Consider the following 26,380-nt stretch of genomic DNA (forward strand, 5'->3'; position numbering starts at 1 on the left):
TAAGGGTCTGGGAAATGGTAGGCTATCAGGAAATTTGGGGGGAGTCAAAAGTTATATGCAGATTTTCAACTGTAAGGGGGGTCACTGTCCCTAATGCCTGCTTTGTTCAAGGATCAAATGTATAATAGTTGGTTACCTCTACTTCCGAAACATACTATAATGTGTTTTACGTTCAGGTCTATACTCATGTTTTTTTATTTGTGTTTTTGTTTTTCACCTGCCTGGAATGTGACCATCTCCTGTATATCCTATACATGTACCAAGATTCAATTAAAGTATCCTAGAGTAAAATGTTCACTCTATAAGTAACCCAAGATTATCTATATCTATATATCTATCTATATCTCTCTATACACACAAAATGCAGTCAATGACTTAGATGATCTTATTTTGTGATTATTCTTCACTGCAAAATCCACTGAAGTAACCCCTTACTCCTTAGCAGTTAGCCCTAATTCTCATTTCTCATTCCAGGCATGACATTTGCATTTGATTACAGACATTGCTTTCACTCTGCTTTCCCTTGAATAAGCTCACACTTATTCACTGTCTATATTCATCTATTGTCAGGTTACATAATACCTTGCATAAGCAGCCTAGGCTCTTAGCTACATTGCAGAGGAACATTACAGATCTTTATGGTGAGCCAAGTTTCCATACTATATGTGTTGCTGCAGCAAGATGAATTGCCAGTGGATTTGTACAATCCCTTTGTTGGGAAAACACAGCATTTGTAATTAAACACTTAAATTGAATCTTTGTGAGTCAAAGATCTAGTTATTTCACCACAATAACAATGAGATTCACAAAGACATGCACGGTGTCCTCCATGACCTCTTGTTCTGTTAAGTGAGAAGTTTCAAGAAAATAGAAAATTTCAGGCTTGTAATGTAAATCACAGATGTAAGATTTCATGGTAACCTAAGTTCTTTAATAATTTTAAAGCTTTAGTGAAGTTTATGTACCATAAACTACACATTTTTAAATTCTGCATTTTTGATATTTTGAAAAAATACTACCATAAATGAAATGTTGAGTTGATTTGTTTTTATTGGTTCCTATAAACCAGTGTGCAATTAATAGTCTATTACTTAAGGGTCATATGGATGGGATTGGCTGCTTCAATAAGTTAAACTAATTTTCTTGTCACTCTATTATATGTGTGATGTCTGTATGCATGGCAATTTCTCTTTATATGGTAAAAGTGATTTTTGACTTTTAAGATCATTAATTTTTAAATGTCATAAAATTGGGGATCTCTGGGTGGCTCAGCGGTTTCGCGCCTGCCTTCAACCCAGGGTGTGATCCTGGAGACCCAGGATCGAGTCCCACATTAGGCTCCCTACATGGAACCTGCTTCTCCCTCTGCCTGTATCTCTACCCCCCCCCCTCTCTCTGTGTGTGTGTGTGTGTCTCTCATGAATAAATAAATGAAATCTATAAAAAAATAAGTATATGTTATAAAATTGAATTTTCATCCTTATTGGTATATTTGGAATTCTACTACATCGTATTTATTTATTCATTCATTTAGGTTTAGACAACAATTTGTTTTCTCACAATTTGAGAGGCTAAGTTCAATCAAGGTGCCATCAGGGTTAGCTTCTGGTGAGACTTCATTTCCTGGCTTGTAGATGGTTGCCTCTCCCTGTGTTCTCATGTGGAAGAGAAATAAAAGTTTCTGCTGTCTCTTCCCTTTTTTCTAAGTCTAGTACAATTAATATTCAGTATTATACTATAGTTTCAGGTATACAATATAATGACTTAACAATTCTATACATTACTCAATGCTAATCATGGTTAGTATACTCGAACTCTTTCACCTACTTCACCCATCCTCCTCCCACCCACCACCCCACTGCTATCATCAATTTGTACTCTGTGGTTAAGAGTTTGTTTTTTTGGTTTGTCTCCTTTATTCTTTGTTGTTTTTTTTAATATGTATTTCTTAATTCTTTATTTTTAAGATTGATTAATTCATGAGAGGCAGAGAGACAGAAGCAAGCTCTATGCAGGGAGCCTAATGTGGGACTCCATCCCGGGTTCCAGGATCAGGCCCTGGGCTGAAGGTGGCGCTAAACCACTGAGCCACCTGGGCTGCCCTATTTCTTAAATTCTACATAAGAGTGAAATCATATGATATTTGGATTTCTCTAACTTCCTTCACTTAGCATTATAACATCCAGATCCATATATTGCAAATAGCAAGATTTAATTCTTTTTTTATGGCTGAATAATATTCAAGTGTGTGTGTGTGTATGCATGCATGCATGTGTGTATGTGTCTCACATTCTCTTTATGTAACTATCTATGGATGGACACTTGGGTTGCTTCCATAATTTGGCTATTGTAAATAATGCTAGTGTTAAGATATGAGTGCATATATCTTTTCAAATTTGTACTTTCATATTCCTTGGGTAAATACCCAGTAGTGCAATTATTGGATCATATGGTAGTTCTATTTTTAATTTTTTGAGGCATCTCCATACTGTTCCACAATGGCTAAAACAGTTGCATTTCCACCAAAGATACAAGAGGGTTCTCTTTTCTCCACAACCTAACAATTATTTTTCTTGTCTTTTAATTTTATCCATACTGACAGGTGTGAGGTGATATCTCATTGTGGTTTTGATTTGTACTTCCCTGGTAATGAGTGCTGTTGGGTCTTTCCATGTGTCTGTTGGACATATCTTGGTTGTCTTTGGAGAAGTGTCTGCTCATGTCTTCTGCCCATTTTTAATCAGATTATTTGTTTTTGCTTTATGTTTTGGTGTCAAGGTGTATAAGTTATATATTTTGGACACTAACTCCTAAATCAGGTATATCATTTACAAATACCATCTCCAATTCAGTAAGTTATCTTTTTATTTTTTTGACTGCTTTCTTTGCTGCTTAAGACCTGTTTATTTTGATGTGGTCCTACTAGTTTACTTTAGCTTTTCTTTCCTTTGTCTCATTAGACATATCTAGAAAAATATCACTATCGTCCAGGTCAGAGAGAAATTACTGCCTGTGCTCTCCTTTCAGATTTTTATGGTTTCAGATTTCCCATTTTGGTCTTTATTTGAGTTTATTTTTGTGTATGGTGTAACAAAGGGTTTAATTTATTTCTTTTGCATGTAGCTGTGCAGTTTTCCCAGCACCATTTGTTGAAGAGACTGCCTTTTCCCCATTGCATACTTTTGCCTCCTTTGTCATAGATTAATAGGTCATGTAATCGTAGTTTTATTTTGAGGTCTCTGTTCTGTTGATCTATGTGTCTATTTGTTTTTGTTTTTGTTTTTGTTTTTTCTTTTTATTTATTTATGATAGTCACACAGAGAGAGAGAGAGGCAGAGACACAGGCAGAGGGAGAAGCAGGCTCCATGCACCAGAAGCCCGACGTGGGATTCGATCCCGGGTCTCCGGGATCGCGCCCTGGGCCAAAGGCAGGCGCCAAACCGCTGCGCCACTCAGGGATCCCCTATGTGTCTATTTTTTTATGTGTCTATCTTTGAGCCAGTACCATACTGTTTTGATTACTATACCCTTGTAGTATATCTTGAAATATGGGATTGCATTACTTCCAGTGTTGTTATTTTTCAAGATGTTTGGCATCTTTTGTGGTTCCATACAAGTTTTAGAATTATTTGTTCTAGTTCTATGAAAAATGCTGTTGGTATTTCGATAATGATTGCATAAAACCTGTAGATTGCTCTGGGTAGTATGAACATTTTAACAATCTTTGTTGTCCCCATCCATGAGCATGGATTATCTGTCTACTTGTTTGTGTAATCTTTAATTTCTTTCATCACTGTTTCATAGTTTTCAGGGTCTTTCACTGTCTTTGTTAAGTTTATTGCTAGGTATTTTATTATTTTATTTATTTTTAAAGATTTTATTTATTCAGGAGAGAGAGAGAGAGACAGAGACAGAGACAGAGAGAAAGAGAGGCAGGCAGAGACACAGGCAGAGGGAGAAGCAGGCTCCATGCAGGGAGCCCAATGTGGGACTCAATCCCGGGACTCCAGGATCACACCCTGGGCCAAAGGCAGGTGCCAAACCACTGAGCCATTCAGGGATCCCCAGTGTTTTATTATTTTAAATGCAATTGTAAATAGGTTTGATTTCTTGATTTCTCTTTCTGCTATTTTTAGTGTATGGAAATGCAACAGATTTCTGTATATTGGTTTTGTATTCTTCAATCTTACTGAATTCATTTATCAATTCTAGTAGACTTTTGGTGGAGTCTTTAGCATCTTTTACATACAGTATCATGTCATTTGCAAATAGTGAAGGTTTAAATTCTTCCTTACCAATTTGGATGTGTTTTATTTCTTTTTATTGTATGACTGCTGTGGCTAGGACATCCAATACTATGTTAAATAAATGTGGTGAGAGTGGACATCCTTGCCTTGTGCCTGACCTTAGGGGAAAAGCTCTCAGAACTTCACCATTGAGTATGATGCTAGCTGTGAGATTTTCATATATGGCTTTTATTATGTTGTGGTATGTTCCCTCTGAACCTATTTTGGTGAGTATTTTAATCATGAATGGATGCTGTACTTTGTCAAACACTTTTTCTTAATTATTAATATTTTTTAAATTTTTATTTATTTATGATAGTCACAGAGAGAGAGAGAGAGAGAGAGGCAGAGACACAGGCAGAGGGAGAAGCAGGCTCCATGCACCGGGAGCCCGATGTGGGATTTGATCCCGGGTCTCCAGGATCGCGCCCTGGGCCAAAGGCAGGCGCTAAACCGCTGTGCCACCCAGGGACCCCACTTTTTCTTAATTATTGAAGTGATCATCTGGTTTTTATCATTTCTCTTTGAGATGTGTCACATTGATTGATTTGTTAATATTGAACTACGCTTGCATTCCCAGAATAAATCCCAGCTGGTCATGGTAAATGATTTTTTAAAGTATTGTAATATGTATTTTGAAGATTTTCATATCTGTGTTCATCAGAGATATTAGCCCGTTGTTCTCTTTTTCTAGTGTACTTATCTGATATTGATATCAGGGTAATGTTACCTCATAGAATGAATTTGGAAGTTTTCCTTCCTCTTCTATTTTTGAAAAAGTTTGAGAAGAATAGGTATTAGGTCTTTTTTTTTATGTATCATAATTTGTATTTAAAATATGATTCACAATATTTCATGTTATTCCACATCTGTGACAATTTGCCTTTTTTTTTTAATTGTTCAAAATAACCATGAGATAGAGAATATTATAATATTCAGTGCTTGTCATAACAAGTGCTCTTCTCAATGCCCATCACCCATTTAGTCCATCCCTCATCCATTTCCCCTCCAGCAACTCTTAGGTTGTCCTCTATAGTCATGAGTCTCTTATGGTTTGCCTCCTTCTCTCTCTCTCTCTTTTTTTTTTTTTTTGTCCCCTATGTTCATCTACTTTGTCTTAAATTCCATATTAAAGTGAAATTTTATGGTATTTGTCTTTCTCTGGATATTGTCTTTCTTTAAATGTTTGGTAGAATTAACCTATGAAGCTATCTGGTCCCGGACTTCTATTTGTTGGGAATGTTTTGATTACTGATTCAATTTTATTACTAGTAATCCACCTGCTCACATTTTCTATTTTTTTCCTGATTCTATGTTGGGAGTTAATATGTTTCTAGGAATTTATCCATTTCTTCTGTTGTCCAATTTGTTAGCATATGATTTTTACAATATTCACTTATAATCCTTCATATTTCTGTTGTGTTGTTTTTAATTCTTATTGGATTTTGTTTGCATATTTTTTTTCTTGAAAAGTCTGGCTAAGGTTTATTAAACTTTGAAATTTTTAAAGATGTAGTTTTTGTTTTCATTGATCTGTTCTTTTTTTCTGTTTAGTTTTCTTTTTTTTGTTTTTCTATTCTAATTCTTATTATTTCTTCCTTCTACTGATTTTGGGTTTTATTGTTCTTTTTCTAGTTCCTTTAAATGTAAGGTAGATTGTTTATTTGAGATCTTTCTTGCTTCTTGAGATAGGCCTGTATTGCTAAAAACTTTCCTCTTATAACAACTTCTGCTATATCCCACAGACTTTGGACCATTCATTTCCATTTTCGTTGGTCTGTGTTTTTTTAACTCCTCTTTGATTGCTTGTTTGACTCCTTCATTGTTATATGTTATTTAACATCTATAAATGTGTGTTTTTTCTAGATATTTCCTTGTGAATTCTAATTTCATAGTATTGTGGTCAGAAGAGATGCATGGTATGACTTCAGACTTGTTTTGTTGCCAAATGCGTGATCTATTCTGGAGGATATTCCATGTGTACTTGAAAGAATGTGAATTCTTCTGTTTTAAAATTGAATGTCTTCAATATATGTGTTGGATCCATCTGTTCCAATGTGTGATTCAAAGACATGTTTTATTTTATTTTTTTGATTTTATATTTTATGTTTGGACAATCTATCCATTGATGTAAGTGGGATGTTAAAGTCCTCTACTATTATTGTCTTACTATTGATTATTTAATTTATGTTTATTAATAGTTTCCTTATGTATTTGGGTGCTCCCATGTTGGGTGCATAAATACTTACAAATGTCATATATTCTTTCTGGATTTTTCCTTTTATGATTATGTAGGTCCTTTGTCTTTTGTTACAGTCTTTGTTTTAAAGTCTATTTTCTCTAATGTAATTATTACTACCCTTTATTTTCATTTTCATTTGCATGACAAATGATTTTCCATCACTTTACTTTCAAACAGCATGTGTCTTTAGCTCTGAAATGAGTCTCCTGTAGATGTCTATAGATGGGCCTTGTATTTCTATCAATTTCATCACCCTATGTCTTTTGATGAGAGCATTTAGTCCATTTACATTCAAAGTAATTATTGATAGGTATGTACTTATTGCCATTTTATTACTTTTTTAGTGGTTGTTTTTGTAGTTTTTTCTTGCTCTTTTTTTCTCATGGTTTGCTGTTTTTAGTGACATACTTAAAGTCCTTTCTCATTATTTTTGCATATTTATTAGTGCTTTTTGATTTGTGGTCACCATTGTTTGTATATAACATCTTAAACATATAGCAGTCTATATTAAGTTGATAAGTGTGAACCCATTCTAAAAGCACTAAATTTTTACTCTTCTCCCATATTTTAGGTATATGATTTCATACTTTACACCCTTTTATTTTGTGAATCCCTTGACTTTTATAGATATACTTAATGTTACTGTTTTTGTGCTTCCTTCTTTCCTTACTCCTATTTATGGTCTTTCCTTTTCACTCAAAGAATCCCATTTAACTAGCTTTCTTCTAACTTTGCTTTATTGGTGATGATTCCTTTAACCTTTGTCTAGAAAACTCTCTCTCCTTCTATTCTAAATGATAACCTTGCTGGATAGAGTATCTGGTTGCAGGTTTTTTTTTTTTTTTTCTTTTCATAACTTTGAATACCTCATGTGACTCTCTTCTGGCCTGCAAAGTTCCCGCTGAGAAATCAGCTGATAGCCTTATGGGGTTTACCTTCTATGTAACTGTTTTCTCTTGATGTTTCTAAAATTCTTTATCAGTCTTTTTTCCATTTTAATTGCTATTTGTTGGTGTGGACCTCCTTGGCTTGATTTTGTTGGGGGGCTTTCTGTGCCTTCTGGATCGGGATTTTTGTTTCCTTTCCAACACACGGGAAGTTTTCAGCTATTATCCCTTCAAATACATTTTCTATCCACTTTTCTTTCCCTTCTCCTTATACAATTCCTATAATGCAAAGGTTATTGTGGTTGATGGTATTGCTGAGTTCTCTTAATCTAGTCTTATTTTTTTTTTCCTTTCTCCTCTTCAGGTTCATACCTTTCTATTACTCTGTCCTCCAGGTCCCTGATCTGTTCTTTTGGTTCTTCTAATCAACTATTTATTCCCTCTAGGGTATTCTTAATCATTGAATTATTCATCTCTCATTGGTATTTTTTTTAAGATTTTATTTATTTATTCATGAGAGATGCAGAGGGAAAAACAGGCTCCATGCAGGGAGTCTGACATGGGACTCAATCCCGGGTCTCTAGGATCACACCTTAGGCTGAAGGCAGCACTAAACTGCTGAGCCATCCAGGGATCCCCAAATCTTTAGTTTTAATGCCAAAATTTGATCCTATTCATCACCAAAATTACATGTTCTCTTCTTAAAATTATTTCTAAACTTTTGGAAATATTTGGTTTCTCTTAAATATCATGATTTTATTTTGAAAAATAAAGTGAATATATATGATGACCACATTATATATAATTTATAAATATTGAACTTAAGTATGTAAATGTGCACAATATTCTCATTTATGTAACAATGGGTTCAATATCTGAGGGCACATTCTATGCAAAGTCTGTAAAACATTAAAATTTAGTGATCATCTCCTTATAGAAGGCCCAAGGATCTTTATATGTGTTCCTCTTATGTTTTGACACAATTCAATGTTATCCTCTCCCCCCCTTTTTTTAATACCTAAGAAGTTAGCACTTTGGTCTGTGGGGAAAATAGTGAACTACTTGTTTGAAAATACCAATTACAAAGCAATCTCAGGAGGCCGGCACTGAGGTACCTAAGTGCATTACTTGGATGCATCATATCAACTGTGTTTTATCACTAGATAAGTTACTCAACCTGGCAAATTTTATAAGTACAAGCAAAATAGAATACATTCTCTCTGTATTTCCTCTGAGATATTTTTCTTTCTTTGTTTTCTTTAGATATAAGGGATCAATTTTCTTCTCTATTCAGCAATTACAAATAAGTACTTATCCCTTACTTGAGGGTAAGTTATCAGTAAAATCATTTGAGTTCTTTTGATCTTATTTAGCAGTAATTATCAAATTGTTCTTGATTTTGAATTGTGCATCTCAATTCCAGTTATGTTACAACTTCAAGAGTTCTTGTCATTTGCCAAAATAAACACCAAATCAGAAAAAAAAAAAAAAAACTTCATTGTAATCACAAACCTTAATGTAGACTGATTTATATCTGTATATCATGAATATAGACTGATATATATTTGTGCTCTGTCCTGGTATGAAGCTATACATACTACTGATGTTTTCCTATTATGATTAATTGAGATAAAATCTAATAGTATTTTAATGACATATACCTATCAAAGACTCTGATCTCACTTTTTAATGATAGGAATCTTCACACTTGGAACATCAGGTAAGAAATAATCCATAGTTTTCAAAGTGTTTTTGATATTAACAGTATTTTATTGCAGTTATTCTTTAATATTGTTCAATGACTCTACTTGAGAAATGCCATATCCTTTTCTGTTTAACAGTTTCTTATGATTCAGTGAAGTCTGTGACTGAAATGAAATAGGAAGAGACTAGCAAAATTGATAATGTTAAGATTGACAGGTGTGCTAAAAAAGCAAGTCACGGTTGGTCCTAGAAGTCATCCGCCAAAGTCACTGAATCCAAAAAAATATGCTGCTAACATCAAATTGAACTGCTTTCTGATGCTAGCAACTATGCTGGAAAGTAATCAGGTGAATTCATACTAATTTTATTTTTAATAGTAAATAGACAGATATATAATTGTATAACTGTTACATATATGTTACATATAGATGTATTACACAATTAGCCATGTAAGACTTAAAATAATCTCATCTTATCCCTCTACATTCTCAGTCCTACCGTGACAAGGTACAAATCCTAATGATGTTATTCATTTATTATGGTCTTTACCTTGCTATTTCTAGTAATTTTATACAGCTCTTTTGTGATTTATAAATTAGAGTGAACATTTATCTTCCTTATTCCAACATAATACACTTCAGCCTCTGTTTTCTCCTTAGTTATATCACACTTCCTGGTTGAATCAGTAATTACTTTCATGGTGTGTTACCCATGTAGTTTACCATGATCCTTTTTTATTGTGTGCAAGGTTGCAAGGTTTTCAGCTAATGACTTTCTCACCTACAAAGTTTCCATTCACCAATTCTTTTTTTAAATATTTTTGTCTGATTTGCCCAAAAGTCACTTTTATTGCCTACAGGCTTCTTTTTTTATATAGGTTTATTCCTCAGTCTCCCTATTTCACTTGGATCTGGTTGCACTCTTGCACTAGACACATTTTTTCAGTAGCTTATGAAGAAAAGATGCTGGCTATATTAAACCTTTTTTAAAAAATTCCAGTTAACATACAGTGTAAAATTAGTTTCAGTTGTATAATCTAGTGATTCAACACTTACATATAATACCCAGTGCTCTTCACAAGAAGTGTATATGTATACACCACATTTTTATCTATTCATCAGTCAATGGACATTTGGGCTTTTACCATAATTTAGCTATTGTAGATAGTGCTGCTATAATCATTGGGGTGCACATATCCATTTGAATTGGTATTTTTGTTTCTTTGGGTAAACAGAAGTGTAATTGCTGGATCATATGGTAGTTCTGTTTTAACTGAGGAACCTCCATACTGTTTTCCAAAGTGGTTGCACGAGTTTGTAGAGAAAGGGGAATCTCCTTGCACTGTTGGTAGGAATGCATTCTCACCACCACCTGCTGTTTGTGTTGTTGATTTTAGCCATTTTGCTAGGTATAAAGTGACCTCATTGTAGTTTTAGGTTTTGCTTACAATGAGTGATGAACATCTTTATATGTGTCTGTTGACAAGCTATGTCTTTTTGGGAAAAATGTCTGCTCATGTCTTCTCATTTTTAATTGTTTTCTGGGTACTGAATTCTTTATAAGTCCTTATATATTTTGGATACTAACCCTTTAACAGATATGTCATTTGCAGATATGTTCTCCCATATACTGCCTTCAAGTTTTGCTGATTGTTACCTTCACTGTGCACAAGCTTTGAACCACAACTATATGGTCAGTTAATCCTTGACAAAACAGAAAAGGACATACAATGAGAAAAAGTATTGCCAACAAATAGTGGACAGCATGTGCAAAAGAATAAAGCTTTCTTCATACACAGAAATAAATTCAAAATGAATTTAAAGACCTAAATGTGAGACATGAAACCATTAAAATCCTAGGGGAGAACACAGACCACAACTCTTTGACATTGGTTGTAGCAACTTCTTTCTAGATAGGTCTCCTGAGGCAAGGGAAATAAAAGCAAAAATGAACTATTTGGACTTGATCAAAATACAAAGCTTCTGCACAGCAAAGGAAACAACAAAACTAAAAGGGAATATTAAACTTTTAATCATTTACAAGAGACTACCTTTATTATAACCTCATATCTGATTGATCCATTGACTGACTTTATATATATCTGCTGGAGAAATGCTTCATCATTCTAGCAACTAGTATTATTTGGAAGACAAATGATACTATGATTTGTATTTTGGTATTCTGAAGGTCTGTATCTAAGTTTTTAGGATATAAATGCTTACATTTATGTTTCTAGATATTTGGCTTATGCTTTCAAACTGAAAATTCCTATCCTTCGGTTCTGGGAAACTTTTTTTCATGACTTCTTTGATGATTTCTTCCATCTACTGTCCATGTTCACTTTTTCTTTCACAGAGTTTGTATCTATTTCAAGTTTCCTCTAATTACCTTTCATTACCTGCTGTCTGGTCCTTTGTCCTGAAGCATTTTGTTCTTGGACTATAGCTTATTCAGACAAAAACTGTTCTTTTCTGCGTGGATATAATATATGCAAAATTTTTTAATCAAAAGATATTCCTTATAGTGTTTTCATTGATTTAAATGTTTTTGTATGCTGTGAATTATCAGTGTTCTCCAGACAGCTTTATCTCACTACTCTGATGTTTCCAGTAGAAATTTCCTCAAGTAACATAAAATCCTTAGCTGTCCCTTCAAAATGTAAGAATGAGCCATTAAGAAAACCCTTAGAAAGTATATTTTAAGCAGGTTTGTTTACTGTTGGGCTTTACTCTAGGGGGACTGAACAAGGGACCTGACATTCTTATTAGGTGACCTCTAGATTTCAGGTCCAGGATAGCTCAACTTTTCAAATAAGTACCATCACTTTCTGCTAGGGGACTATGCTAGGCTGAAGGACTTGGAAAGAGGACTGGGGATGCCAACCACTCTGTATAGAGAATCCTATAATCCTCTCTATGTATTCCTTTCTACTCTCCTTTGGAATTTTAATTTGTTCAATTTCATGTATCACCAATCCAATTTAGATCTATCAGAATTTATTGTTTTTATTTCAAACATTTCCATTGCAACTATATACATTAAAATACTTTCCTCTTAGGATTTTTTTAAAATAATTTTTTAAATTATTATTTATTTATGATAGTCACAGAGAGAGGGAGAGAGAGAGAGAGAGAGGCAGAGACATAGGCAGGCTCCATGCCCCGGGAGCCCGACGTGGGATTTGATCCCGGGTCTCCAGGATCACGCCCTGGGCCAAAGGCAGGCGCTAAACCGCTGTGCCACCCAGGGATCCCCCTCTTAGGATTTTAATCATGTGTTCTCATGCTATATTTATCTGTGTTCTTAAGACACACACATTTGACATTAATAATTGTAACTATTTGAATTACAACAAATTCTTAGATATTTTCTTATACCACAGGTAGATTATTTTTTAGAGAAATAGCTCTATTGTGATAAGATACACATGGAATATAATCAATGATTTAAAGTGTACTATCACCACTATTATGGAACACTTACAACCTCCAAAAGGAAACCCTGTACACAGGAACCCCCATATCCCTCCATCCTCTCAGTTTAAGACCACCCACTTATTTTTATTCTCTATGGATTTCCTTATTCTGGACCTTTCCTATATATGGAATAATATGTGGTCTTTTGTGCCTAGCTTCATGTAGCATTTTTTTTTTTTTTTTTTTTTACTAGCGTTCTTAGGTAACACCTTCATCATCTCACTTAATTTCCTATTTTGCATATAGTGAGATCATTTAAGATCTACTTTCTGGGTGCCTCAGTCAGTTGAGCATCTGGCTTTTGATTTCAGCTCAGGTCACAATCTCAGTGTCATGGGATCAAGCCTTACATAAGGCTCTGCACTCAATGCAGAGTCTGCTTGTCCCTCTCCCCCGCCCTCTCTCAAAGAAAAGATCTATTTACCTAACAATATTGTATTATATGCTGACTATAGTCACCATGCTGCACCTCACGTCACCAGAATTTTCTCATCTTCTAACTGGAGGTTTATACCATTTGACCAATTACCCTTTACTTCTGAACTTAATATTCAAAATATCATTGTGTGCATTATAATCAAAATTTGTATATGTTCCATAATGTGAGATCTATAGATACACAGCTGGTATAGTTACTCCTTCGAGGCATTCATGATGTTCAAGTATTAGAAAATTACAATAGTAATATATGCTTTTAAATAACTTCAGTTATGAGTAAATTTTTAAGGAATTATATACCTATAATCATTTACAAGTCAAAATGTGTTTTTTTATAATATAAAACCTATTTCTCTATTAAATCTCCAAAAAAAAAAAACAATCTTCTCCTGGCATAAAGAAATCACATATATGTCCAATAACATTATTGGCCAATTATAGAAAATATTTTCTATAGGTATAGGTCCATATAAAAATGATATTAAGAGAAATACTATGACAAAGATGGTTCACATAATAGCAAGTGAGTTTAATACAACAACTAAACTCAGTGGGACGCATTTATAAATATTTGAATTTTTCAGTGAACATCTATTCATGGAGTTAACAAAGTTTCCAGTCTAAGATGGCAACACAGGAAGACTCAACTCATGTCCTCAAAGGAACACACCACATTATAACTCTTTATACAATAATACCTCCTGAAGAAGAACATAGGGCCAACTAAACAGCTTCTGCACAAGTAAAGATAGAATAGAAAGAGATAATGGCAAGAGACCTGGTAACAAAAGGAACTCCAATGCTGTGGGATGGCAATAGGGAGGGACAGTATTGAGGAACCTCAATCTTTTGAAACAGAAAAAAAGAGTCACAGTTAAAAAAACAACAACAACAACATCCAACTAGCATGAAAAAGACAAAGCTGGGGTGCTTGGTGGCTCAGTCAGGTAAGTATCTGCCTTTGGCTCAGGTCATGATCCCATGAGCCCACATCAGGCTCCCTGCTCAGCAGGGAGACTGCTTCCCCCTCTCTCTGTCTCTAGCATATATTTTTACAAAAAGACAAAACTAGAACTATACCAAGAAATGCAAAGAGCTACAAGAGCACTCACCAGGTAACAAAATAAAGAAAACAGTTTATGTTCCCACCCCACCTTAAAAGACTAGAGTGGAGTCCAGACACCATTCTGGTACTCACTGTGAGCTGATAACCACTATAAACCCAGAATTCGTAAGCCTACAACCATCCTTTGTGGTGCTGGAGCATAGAGAATAAGCCATAGACATTACATTGACTTTTGTACTTTTTTTGGTTACCTTATTTCTTATTATTTTCTTCTTTTAGGAAAAAAAGTCAGTTTAAAAGAGTAATACATAAAAGATGCAGCTCCTGCCAGACACCAAAGGTACGAAAGGATGTCTACATACAGATAATGACACACAAGAACATTCAGCCTATGTAAGAGGAGCCTTTCTACCTAATCCATAGGAACACACACAGAAAGTCAAGCAAAATGGGGAGACAGAGGAATGTGCTCCAAAAGAAAGAAGAAGAAAAAACTCAGAAAAAAAGCTAAATGAAACAGATAAGCAATATGCCCAAGAAATAATTGAAAGTAATGATTATCAAGATGTTCAACAGTCTGGAGAGGAGAGTAGAAGATCTCAGTGCTACTTCCAATAAAGAGAAACTATAAAGAAGAACCAGAGTTGAAGAATACAATAACTGAAATGAAAAACACACCAGAGGGAATCAAGAGGAGATTAGTAGATGCAGAAGAATGTGATAGCAGTTTAAAGACAGGGTAACAGGGATCCCTGGGTGGCGCAGCGGTTTGGCGCCTGCCTTTGGCCCAGGGCGCGATCCTGGAGACCCGGGATCGAATCCCACGTCGGGCTCCGGTGCATGGAGCCTGCTTCTCCCTCTGCCTGTGTCTCTACCTCTCTCTCTCTCTCTGTGTGACTATCATAAATAAATAAAAAAATAAAAAATAAAAAAATAAAGACAGGGTAACAGAAAGTACCGAAGCTAAATATTAAAAAAAATAAAAAATGAGGTGAGTCCAGGGGATCTCTTAGACAATATCAAGTGAATAAACATTCACATTATAGGGGTCCCAACAGAGGAAGAGAGGAAAAAAAAAAGGATATAAAATTTATTTGAGGGCAGCCTGGGTGGCTCAGTGGTTTAAGCGCTGCCTTCAGCCCAGGGCCTGATTCTGGAGACCCGGGATCAAGTCCCATGTCAGGCTCCCTGCATGGAGCCTGCTTCTCCCTCTACCTGTGTCTCTGCCTCTCTCTCTCATGAATAAAATAAAATCTTTAAAAAAAATGTTTGAAGAAATAATAGCTGAAAACTTCACTAATCTTCAGATCCAAGAAGCACAGGTAGTCCCAATCAAGATGAACCCAAGGAGGTCCACACCACATCACATAAAAATTGAAATGTTGAAGACAAAGAATGATAGAATATACATCAAATGTGGAGGAGGGAGTAAAGTTTTCTTCTAAAATGTGTTTGAATTGGACTTGAAGGAAAATGGCAAAGGCGTAGGGGACCCTAGTTTCATCTGGTCCCTGGAATTCAGCAAGATAGCTATCAGATCATTCTGAACACCTGTGAACTCAAGAGATCGAAGACCAGAATTGCTGCAATGCTACAAATAAAAAAGCAACTACTTTTTGCAAGGTAGGAGGAGTGGGGAAGTGAATCTGAGGCAATGTATCAGAAGATAAACCATGGAGGGAGAGGGCTTCCATACGGCAGCGGAGCACCAAATCAGAATTTTTAGAAGTCGGCTCCAGTGAGGGACATTGGAGTCTGAAAGGCACTAAGGAGGCAAGGTGGGGCTGAATCCTAGATAGGACAGTGTAGTCTCAAGATCCCTGCAGTCACAGAAAGAATCTGTCTGAGTTGGCAGATTTCCCAGGCATTGAAACGGAGAAACTGGCTATAGTCAGCGAACCCAGGAGTGAGCTTTCAGCTCCATGCTGCCATAAACCGTGAACTGCTGCAAGATTGGGCAACCACTCTCTGAGCAAGGGCCCAGTAAGTGGTAGAACGAAGGTGAGCCCCTCCTCCACCCTCTGGGACTTGTGGCGTGGATGGGATGCTCACTACAGGAATCTGCAGGGTTTAGAGACTCGAGCTGTGAGGGTGTACGTTGCAGGAGTCTGCAACATTTGGAGACTTGAAATGGGGTTGCATTCTTAAGGTAAAAGCATCTGGTCACAGGCTATGTGCACAGAGTCTGGATGGAAACCAGGGAGACAGAAGTGATTGACTGCTTTTCCCCTGAGGGTGCACTGAAGAGTAGGGGCCTTAATTTTTCTGCTCTGGGGCTGAAGGAGCACCATATTTTTATTTTCATCCTAAGGTGGCACAGAAAGCCTTCAGGGAACAAAAACCACATAGAGCAATCTGGAGCAAGCTTACTCTGAGCCCAGCGTCCTGGCAAGGACAGTGCAACTCCACCTCAGCAAAGACACTGGAGAGTCAGCACCACAGGCCCCTCCCCGAGGAGACCCACAGGAACTTCCAGCAAATACCATGTTTTCTGATTACACAGAACTGAAAAACTCCAGGGGAAAATAGTATACAGAATTCGAGGTTTTCTTTTTCTCATGATTTAGTCTTTTGGTTGAAAGGAAAAAAGTAGAAAAAAAATTTAAAATAGTCTATCAAGTCTTTTAATTTTAACATTATATATACATACACATTAGTTATATTTATATATTATATATATAAAAATATATTCATTTTTGGCTTCCTTTCATTATATTCAATATTTTTCTTTATATTTATATATGTAACTTACATATATAAAAATTACATATATACATATATTACACATATAAGTTACATATATAATATTTATACATGTAATTTTCAATACATATATACACATACACACACACACATTTTTCTTTAAAATTTTGGGTTCTAGTTTCTTCTAACAAACAGACCAAAATATATCCAGGACCTAGTATATTGCCCTGTTCTGTTCACCTGTTTGATTATATATTTTTTCCTTTTTTTTTTTTTTTTTTTTCATTTTTAGGTTTCTTATCTCTTCTAATTTGTTTAGTATGTATTTTTCTGGGGTCATGGTTGATATTTTTATACTTTGTTTTCTTGTTCATCTATTCTTCACTGGACAAAATGGCAAGATGGAAAAACCCCAGAGGAAAGAACAAGAGGCATTACTAACTGCCAGAAACTTAATGAATATGGATATTAGTAAAATATTGGAGCTAGAATTCAAAATAACAATTAAGATACTAGCTGAGCTTTAAAATAAATCATAGAAGACACTAGAGAATTCATTTCTGGAGAAATAAAAAAATACTAAAATCTAATCAAATTGAAATAAAAAAGGGTATTAACTGAGATGCAATAAAAATAAGTCTAACTGCTGGGAAAAGTGAAGCAGAAAAGAGAATCAGACACAGAAGATAAAATGAGGGAGAACAAAGAAACTGAGGAAAAGAGATAACTACTAGATCACAAGGGAAGGATTCAAGAGATCAGCAATACCATAAAATGAAGCAATATTAGAATAATAGGAGATAAAGAGAATGAGAGAGAGAGGCAGAAGGTATATTTGCACAAACTATAGCTGAGAATTTCCCTAACATGGGGAAGGAAATAGGCATTCGAGTCCAAGGGGGCACAGAGAAACCACCCCCTTCAAAAATCAAAAATAAGTCACCACCTCAACATATAGTGAAGCTTGCAAATTTCAGAGACAAGATAAAATTCTGAAAGCAGCTTAGGACAAAGACGTCCTCAACCTACAGAGGTAGAAACATAAGGCTGGCAGTAGACCTATCCACAGAGATCTGGCAGGCTAGAAGGGACTGGCATGATATATTCAGTAAAAAAATATGTAGCCAAAAATACTTTATTCAGCAAGGCTATCACTCAGAAGGATAAATAAAGAACTTCCAGGACAAACAGAAAAAATATGTGATCACTAAACCAGCCCTGTAAGAAATATTAAGAAATTATTAAAAGTGATACTTTATTTTTTTTAAAGGTGATACTTTAAATGAAGAGACCACACATAAAATATATTATCTCTGTTACTTTCTGATCTATAAAGAACAGTGACTTTAGAGGCAATACAATAGCCCTAAATTCATATCTTTCAATAGTTACTCTGAATGTAAGTGGGCTAAATGCTCCATTCAAAAGACACAAAGTATCAGACTGTATAAAAAAGTAAGACCCATCCATATGCCGTCTACAAGCAACTCATTTTAGACCTAAGAACACCTTCAGACTGAAAATGAGGGAGTGGAGAACTATTTATCATGCTAATGGGCATCAAAAGAAAGCTAAGGTAGCAATCGTTAGACAAATTAGATTTTAAACCAAAGACAATGAAGAAGGACCTTATATCACACTTAAAGGGTATATACAAAAAGAAGATCTAACAATTGTAATATTTATGCTAACTTGGGGGCAGCCAATTATATAAACCAATTAATAACAAACTAAAGTGGGATGCCAAGAGTCCTGGGATTGAGTGCCTCATCAGGCTCCCCGTGTCTCTGCCTCTGTGTATCTCTCATGAATAAATAAATAATTTTTAAAGAATTAACTAAAGAAGCATATTGATAATACAATAATAGTAGGGGACTTTAACACCCCACTCACAGCAATGTGCAGATCACCTGAGCAGAAGATCAACACAATAATATAGGCTTTGAATGACATGCTGGACCAGATGGACTTCACAAATACATTCAGAGCATTCCACCCTAAAGCAACAGAATACACTTTCTTCTCAAGTGTACATAGGACATTATCCAGAATAGGTCACAGACTGGGTCACAAATCAGGTCTTAACTGGTAACAAAAGATTGGAATCATTTTCTGCATATTTTCATACCACAATGCTTTGAAACTTGAACTTCATCATTAGAGGAAATTTGGAAGGAAGCAAAATACATGGAGGTTAAAGAGCAGCCTACTAAAGAATGAATGTGTCAAATAGGAAATTAAAGAATTTAAAAAGAATTCATGGAAACAAAGTAAAACATAATTGTCCAAAACCTTTGGGATGCAGCAAAGGTGGTCCCAAAGGGAAGTACATAGCAATACAAGCCTTCCTCAAGAAATAAGAAAAGTCTCAAATACATAAGCAGACCTTACACCTAAAGGCGCTGGAGAAAGGACAACAAATAAATCCTAAATCCAACAGGAGAAGAGAATTAACAAAGATCAGAGTAGAAAAAAAAATGATATAGAAACCAAAAAAACAGAACAGATCAATGGAACTAGGAGTTGGTTCTATGAAACAATAAAATAATAAGCCCCTCATCAGACTTATCAAAAAAAAAAAGACTCTAATAAAATCATGAGTGAAAGAGGAGCTATCACAACCAACACCAAGGAAATAGAAACAAGTATAACAACATATTATGAGCAACTCTATGCCAACAAATGAGGCAATCTTGAATATATGGATGGATTCCTAGAAACATATAAACTATCAAAACTGAAACAGGAAGAAATAGAACACCTGAACAGACCCATAACCAGAAAGGAAATTGAAGCAGTAAACAAAATTTTCCTAACAAAGAAGAGTGCAGGGCTAGATGGCTTCCCAAGGAAATTCTACCAAACATTTAAAGAAAAATACAGACCTATTCTTCTGAAGTGGTTTCAAACAAGAAATGGAAGGAAAACTTCTGAACACTCTCTATGAGGCCAACATTACCCTGATCCCCAAACCAGACAAAGATGCCACCAAAAAGGAGAATCACAGATCAATATCCCTGATGAAATTGGATGTAAAAATTCTCACCAAGATACTAGCCAATAGAGTCTAACAGTACATTAAAAGGATTAGTCACCATGACCAAGTGGGATTGATTCCCGGACTGCAAGGGTGGTTGAACATCTGTAAATCAATCAATGTGATATCCTGCATTAATAAAAGAAAGGACAAGAACCATATGATCCTCTCAACTAGTGCAGAAAAAGCATTTGACAAAATACAGCATCAATTCCTGATCAAAACTCTTCAGAGTGTAGGGATAGAGGGAACATACCTCACTATCATAAAAGCCATCTAGAAAAGCCCACAGCAACTATCATTCTCAATGGGGGAAAACTGACAGAGGTCAGGAACACAGCAGGGAAGTCCACTCTCACCACTGTTGTTCAACCTCATACTAGAAGTCCTAGCCTCAGCAATCAGACACCAAAAGGAAACAAAAAGCATCAGAATAGGCAAAGAAGTAGCCAGATTCACTCATCACAGAGGACATGATACTCTCTGGAAAACCCAAAAGACTCTACCTCAAAAATGCTAGAACTCATATAGGAATTCAGCAAACTGCCAGGATGAAAAATCTATGCATGGAAATCAGTTGCATTTCTGTACAGAAGAAAGAGAAATTAAAGACTCAAACCAACTTTCAATTGCACCACAAATCGAAAGATACCTAGGAATAAACCTAACCAAAGAGGGAAAGGATCTATACTCTCAAAAGGACAAACACTTATGAAAGAAACTGAGGAAGACACAGAGATGGAAAACTAATTCGCGCTCATGAATTGGAAGAACAAATATTGTTAAAATGTTTATGGTACCCAGAGCAATCTATACATTCAGTGCAATCCCTATCAGAATACTATCTACATTTTTCACATAATTGGAACAAAAAATCCTAATATTTGTATGAAACCAGAAAGGACCCCGAATAACCAGAGAAGTGTTGGGAAAGAAAAAAAAAAAAACTGTTTGCATCACAATTCCTGATTCAAAGCTGTATTACACAGCTGTGATCATCAGGACAGTGTGGTACTGTCACAAAAACAGACACATAGATTAATGGAACAGAAGAGAGAATCCAGAAATGGGCCCTCAACTCTATGGTCACCTAATCTTCAACAAAGCAGGGAAGAATATCCAATGGGAAAAAGTCTCTTCAGTGAATGGTGTTGGGAAAATTGGACAACCATGTGCAGAAGAATGAAACTGGGCCATTCTTACACTGTACACAAAGATAAATTCAAAATGGATGAAAGGTCTAAATGTGAGACAGGAATCCATCAAAGTCCTAGAGGGGAGCACAGGCAGCAACCGTTTTGACCGCTGCCAAAGGCAAAAATGAACTATTGGGACTTCATCATGGTAAAAAGCTTTTGCACAGCAAAGGAAACATTGAACACAACTAAAAGGCAATCAACATAATGGGAGAAGATATTTGCAGAAGATATATCAGATAAAAAGGCTAGTATCCAAGATCTATAAAGAACCTATCAATCTCAACACCCCCAAAACAAACAATCCAGTCAGTAAGTGACCAGTATACATGATCAGACATTTATCCGAAGAAGACATACACATTGCCAACAGCCGCATGAAAAAATGCTAAACATCACTCAGCATCAGGGAAATATAAATCAAAACTACAATGGGATGCCACTTTATACCAGTTAGAATGGTTAAAATTAACAGGACAGGAAACTACGAAAGTTGGCAAGAATGTGGAGAAATGGGGATAATCTTACACTGTTGGTGGGATGCAAGCTGGTACAGCCACTCTGGAAAACAGTATGAAGTTTCCTCAAGGAGTTAAAAATAGAGCTATCCCATGATCCAGGAAGTACACTATTGGGTATTTACCCCAAATATACAGATATAGTGAAATGTTGGGACACCTGCACCCAAACGTTCATAGCAACAATGTCCATGATAGCCAAACTGTGGAAGGATCGGAGATATCCTTGGACAGATGGATGGATAAAGATGTGGTCTATATATACAATGGAATATTACTCAGTCATCAGAACGGATGAATCCCTACCATTTGCATCGATAAGGGTGGAACTGGAGGGTATTATATTAAGTGAAATAAATCAGAGAAAGACAATTATCATATGGTTTCACTCATGTGTGAAATTCAAGAAACAGTGCAAGGGACTCTAAGGGAATGAAGTGAAACTGAATGGGGAAAAATCAGAGAAGAGGATAAACCATAGAAGTCTCTTAATTCTGGGGAAAAAACTGAGGGTTGCAGAGGGGAGGTAAGTGGAGGGATGGGTTACTGGGTGACAGGCATTAAGGGTATCATGAGCTGTTATACACAACTAATGAATTGATGAAAACTACATCTGAAACTAATGCTATATATTATATGTTGCAAAGTTGAATTAAAATTTAAAAAAAATCTACAGAATCCTTCAATTTTGTAAGAAAAAACAAAACAAAACAGCACAACACTCTCAAAGATACATAGTAGTTAGTCCAGGGACATATATTTTCACAGTTCACAAATTTTTTCTATAAACATTTCCTTGGACCCTCACCCAAACTCTGTGATTTAGGCAACATAGTCTCTCAATCACTGGAGCAACTTTCTATCCATAGTCCTACTTCTTCTCTAAATAGATAATGTGACAATTACTGTCACTCCAACATCAGAAAAATAAACACGTGTGGCTACTTTGTGTCAAGCCTAAAGAATGGCCTAAGTATCATATTGTGGGCCAAAGATTGACTTATTTTTTTGTCTATAGAAAGCAGTGTCGGCTTTGCCAGATTATTTATAGAGGACAACTCAGTTTCAGCATCTGTAAAATATGAATAAAAATAATTACTTCAACATTGTTGTAAAAATTCACATGCTAAAAAATTTTCGCATAAAAATCTGCAGATAACGAATGAATGCTTCTACGTCCTAGTGCTTTGTTTCTCTTCCAAAAACCACTGAAGTTTCAGCTGTACATTAAGAATGGTTTCATTATCAGGAAGTTGAAATTTATATTCTATCAAATGCTATCAGAGGAGGTTACTGCATCTTTATTGCAGATAAAATTCAAATGATACCTTCAGTATTACTAACAATAGCAGTAGTGGTAGTATAGTATTATCAGCAGAGATGATAGTAACTATAATAATAGTCATGACTAAATTTCATACAGTGCTTTTTTGTGTCTGATATAAATCATTTTTATTTTCACAATAACCTCAAAGATGAAGAGGCTAAAGGCCATGACTTACCCAAAATCAAATTTCTGATTACTAGTGGGGCCAGGACATGAATGCAGAAAATTTTAACCTACAGGGCTCATGTTCTTTATAATTATTTTATAGATTGCATATAATTTATAGATGCTCTATAACAGAATTGCTATGGTATTATTGGAAAAATTGGCTATTATTGCTTGACTAAACATAAAATCACTTGCTTAAAGCATCTTTCAGACAAAGGACAATGTGGAGTAAACACAAATAATATAGATCTTAATCCTTCTGTTGTTATTTTGTTTCCACTTTCTGTTGAATTGAAATGTCAGGATTTCACTTCTTGAAAGATAAAATGTCAAATCTGGGTGGCTCAGCGATTGAGCATCTGCCTTGGGCTCAGGGTGTGATCCTGGGGTTTTGGGATCGAGTCCCACATGGATTCCCTGCAGGGAGCCTGCTTCTCCCTCTGCCTGTGTCTCTGCCTCTCTCTCTCTGTCTCTCATGAATAAATAAATAAAATCATTAAAATAAATAAATAAAAAATAAATTTTAAATTTGACAAATAATTTGCAATATGTAATAATGTGCCTCTTGAGTGAGTTAATTATATGTATAATGAACATTTGCCATTTGTGCATATTCTATTCTACCATTTGATAAAAATAAGGCAGTAGATTTATGTCATTTAATTGTAAGAACTTTTACAGTTCTAGAGAAGATATTAAAATTGAAATTATCAATATAATAACCCAAAATTTGGTGAAGTACATTTCTCATGCTTTCCAAATTATATAACGTAACTATTTCCTATGTATTTCAGGACGAGGAAAATCAATTTTTCCTAAAGTTATTAATAAGTTAGGAGACTGTAAGGAAATATTTAACTGATTGTGAGGCTTATCTCACTAGTCATTCTTGCACTGGTGGTTCTAGCTTGCAGCAGAAGGTAATAATATCTTTTGAATTATTAAACCATACATTCACTCTTAACATTGATGAAAACTTCAAAGACATGTTTTACTACAATAATAATTGCGAGGAAAAAAGTATTTTTTTGATATGCACTTCATACTTTTATATTGCAACAAATGTAGCATTAACACAAATAAGGCATTATAGATATTGGATTTTTTATTTGGGCTCTCAGCAATATTCCATATTTATATTACAAAAAATACATGTTATTTGAGAAAATAACATGAAGCAAAACAACATTAAAAATATTCTAACCAAGGTACCTATTATCCCAAAACACAGGAGATAAAATAATCAACTTTAGTGATTTCTTCCTAATTGCTCATTGTTTCCTACAATATTTATATTAATTTTACTTGTTCAATACCAACATTTATGTCTATTTATAAAAATATTTTGAATTATAAAATCAGAGTTTGAGTTTTAATGTAATATGCATTTTTACTTGTTTATAAATAATTATTCCTAAAAAATAAAACTGATAGATTACCTTATTTCTAGTTTTTTCCCCAAATTTGGGTGGCATGTTATAATTGTCCTCTTGATATTTTAACTGGTTTTCACTCCCAGATGCAGTTTCTTTAAATTTTTTTTTCCAGATGCAATTTTTAGGGTATCCCTTTCTTTACCTTTGCTAACAGTGTGCTTTATCAACAATTTAAAAATTTTATATTTGAAGAAAAATGTAATATATATGCCCCACCTTATAATCCTTTCTCAATCATCATCAAAGTATAAATTGTATCATGATGGTGGCTATATTTCAGGTCTAAACATTTTAAATGAATATTTATAAAACTGCCTCCATAAATAATTATAAATATAATTTTAATACCAAGGATATTATACACAAGGCACGTATATATGTATTTGTGTGCATATGCATTTACACATATATATAGAAACAAAGTTATAATGTTTATCCCTAGTTGCATTTGATAGGAGCTCTTCTTGAATTTCATTAAAACATACTATATACAGATTTTGTATGTAGTTTTAATGAAATTTAACTTTAATAAGCTTCTGAAAAAATCAAATAACTTGGTCAAGCAGAAATCCTGCTTTTTTGTGGTGGAAATGGCCTTCGTCAAATATTATTTTATCAGTAAGATAATTCTATATCAAACTGGAATTTCTCTCCTGTATATGGTATGATGAAGATCAGAAAGATAAGGGTCTCATCTTAGTTGACACCTAATATGCACTGGAACTTTTACTGAATTCTAAAAGATTCCAAACTCAAAATTTCATTTGCCCTGTTCCACTATGGTGAGAGTAGAGACAAGAATATTTTCAACATTTTAACCCAGGCCACTGGAAGATTAATTGTATAGTACAGTACATACATACATACATAGAGATATATAGATAGTAGACAGTGTATCTATATCTAAGCATATCTGTATCCTATCATTTTTTCATTTATTACCTAGAACATTTCTGTAAAAATCATCTAATTTACTGTAGGTCTTAGATCTTTATACATACGCAAATACACACTTAGCACTTTTGCTCTTGACTTCAATACTGTTCTTGACTTTCAAATACTGTTCAAATACTGTTCTTGACTTTTTATCACTTATTTTCTAAATCCCATATTATGTTTCTTTTCCCATATTATGTTTTTTATTGTATCTATTCTCTATTGGAGACTTTGTAATTTATCCTTTGTCTCAGAAACTATTGTCTTTTATTCTAATTTCTTTAGTAGTTCATATTTTATATCCATTCATTTGTCCATTTGTAGTCAGACTGTATTTCTGATTTATTTCAATTCTATAAATGCTTGCTTAATTACATTTAATTCTTATCAGAATGGTGTTATAATTTTTCATGTTTTTTAGTTTTTTTAGAGAACTTTTTTTGGTCTAAGAAATAGTATGCTCATGCTTTTTTTAATTCTTATGGTAACTTTAATGGGTTCAGGGTTCACATTTTGCTCTTTTGATAACTGTGTTGAATTTTCTGGAACAAATGGTAGAAATAGTCTATAAAAGTGAGGTTTCATGGCTTCCTTCACTTCTTAGCTCAATCATAAGCTTTCCTGTTGCTATAGTGATTTCTTCAACAAATAAAAATTAATGGTATTTCTTCTGGTCTAACATTTTATAAATTTTTGTTATTTTCTAATTCCAGTAAGGCTTTATTTGTCAGCCACTTTTTAAATCTCTCTTCACCATCAATCCTCCAAGGAGCCCCTTTCAAGGATTTTCCATTGCCTGCACAGTTGATGGCTACATGACACCACCACCTTTAGTGCCATTTTTTTTTTTTTTTTTTAAGAGAGAGTATGGTGGAGGTCGGGTAGGGGAGAAATGGAAGGAGAGGAGAGAAATAATCATAAGCAGTCTCTACACCCAGAACAGACCCAGATGTAGGGCTC

The 26,380-nt window shown here is 34.8% G+C and overlaps 1 long non-coding RNA gene across 1 annotated transcript in view; it reads left to right on the plus strand.

The window, feature by feature from the left end:
* Nucleotides 1–15,085, plus strand: part of LOC144302251 (uncharacterized) — a 69,328-nt gene extending 54,243 nt beyond the window's left edge. Inside the window, exons 3-7 of the long non-coding RNA XR_013369089.1 lie at nt 8,679–8,743; nt 9,112–9,135; nt 9,257–9,466; nt 13,618–13,980; nt 14,379–15,085. This is a non-coding gene — a long non-coding RNA (uncharacterized LOC144302251). The remainder of the gene's footprint in view (nt 1–8,678; nt 8,744–9,111; nt 9,136–9,256; nt 9,467–13,617; nt 13,981–14,378) is intronic.
* The last annotated feature ends 11,295 nt before the right edge of the window (nt 15,086–26,380 follow it).

Source organism: Canis aureus, chromosome 31 (genome assembly GCF_053574225.1).
Source record: "Canis aureus isolate CA01 chromosome 31, VMU_Caureus_v.1.0, whole genome shotgun sequence".
Taxonomy (NCBI): Eukaryota; Metazoa; Chordata; class Mammalia; order Carnivora; family Canidae; genus Canis; species Canis aureus.